At 41.1% G+C, this 1,605-nt stretch overlaps 1 pseudogene; it reads right to left on the bottom strand.

Moving 5' to 3' along the window:
- Nucleotides 1-1,017: 1,017 nt before the first annotated feature.
- Nucleotides 1,018-1,605, bottom strand: LOC103739778 (annotated as a pseudogene).

Raw genomic sequence — 1,605 nt, 5'->3', positions numbered from 1 at the left:
ATAAGAGCATTGGTTGCTCTTCCAGAGGACCTGGGTTCAATTCCCAGCACCCACATGGCAGATAATAACTGACCTTAACTCCAGGTCCAGGGACTCCAATGATTCTTTCGTCCTCCGTGTGTATTACATGACACTGGTGCACTTACATACATGGAGGTATAACACTCATACAGAAAAAAAAAATTTTTTAATGAGTTATTTATTATGTGTATGTGTGGAAGCCTATGTGAGTTTATGTGCACCATGTACCTATGAGAGCCTGTAGAGGCCAGAGAGGGCATTAGATCCCCTGGAACTTGAGATGTAGGCAGCAATGCCTCACCATGTGGGTGCTGGGAACTGAACCCAAGTCCTCTGCAAAAGCAATCAGTGCAACTACTGAGCCATCTCTCCAGCCCCCATATCGGTCCTTTCTAAAACATAATTTAAATTCCCTTTCTCTTCTGCTCTGTCTCTTTCTTTCTTTCTCCAACTCTTAACATTAAATACATTGTTCAAATTGTGTTTGAAGTGTGGATTTTTGAGGGTGGAATGGATAGACAGTAGGTTACAGAAAGTCATAAGAAAGATTATAACTAAATGATACTAAGTGTAAAATCATATGAGGAAATTCTGTTTCTCTTTATCACAAACTTTTCAAGAAGCTGTACACTCTGTCATACAGATCACGTTCACAGTGCAAGTGGATATAAGTAGGAGTTAGCTACAGCTCATCAAACACTTCATCACATTATCTGATTGCATTTAAATTGTTTTTAGGTAACTCCAGGAACATATTATTTCAGAAATACATTCCATCAACAAGAAGTCAGGTTCCCCTGTTCATGGTTTTAAAGTCAAATCCCTTTTATCCCTGTGTGAAATTTTTAGCAAAGTGTTATTTTCTGTTAAAGATTATGAACAATGGTACATAATTCTCCCTAAATCTCAAGTCAGGATCAAGACCTGAATGATAATTTCAACATCACCAGCAGTAGCTCTGTTTCAGGAAGTCCATGTGTGAACCTCACATGCAAACTACGCAGAGAAAAACCTTATTGGCCTTTTAGATAAATTTTTTTTGTCAGGAAGGATGATCTCATCATATTTCTGTTGCAACCGGCACATGGCTCCTCTTTAGTGATTCTGTGATTGGCCCCAGTGCAGCCTGTCCTGAGTTTCTTGTCTGTGATGCTGAAACCTGGCTCACCCAGCACAACATAGAAGTCCAGGCCGTAGATAATGCTCTGGGCGACTTTAAAACCCAGATCAATGTGTTCCTGGATTCCAAATCCAAAGTTTCTAGTATCAGACAAGTTATTATTGGTAGTAGTATTATTATTTTGAAACTCAAGCTCTCATAACTCCAGGCCATTTTCCAGAATCTCTTCCACTGAGGTCCCACAGACTGGGCAGTGAACAGCAGTCTTTTCCTTTCTTCTGATGCCAAAGGACCTGACAATGGAACCAGCTTTGAAAAACATATGCATCTGGCTTGGGAGCTGCTCCAGCACCTTGGCAGTCAGGGTCACTCTGTCCCCACTCTCCTTCACACATGGTGAGGCAGAGCTTGCAGATGTGGAGTTCCCACATGGGATTTTGCTTTTCATCTTAATCCTACGCCAT

Source organism: Nannospalax galili, unplaced genomic scaffold (assembly GCF_000622305.1).
Source record: "Nannospalax galili isolate Female #2095 unplaced genomic scaffold, S.galili_v1.0 scaffold1259, whole genome shotgun sequence".
In the NCBI taxonomy this organism is placed as follows: Eukaryota; Metazoa; Chordata; class Mammalia; order Rodentia; family Spalacidae; genus Nannospalax; species Nannospalax galili.
This window is presented reverse-complemented; position numbering and strand designations above follow the sequence as displayed.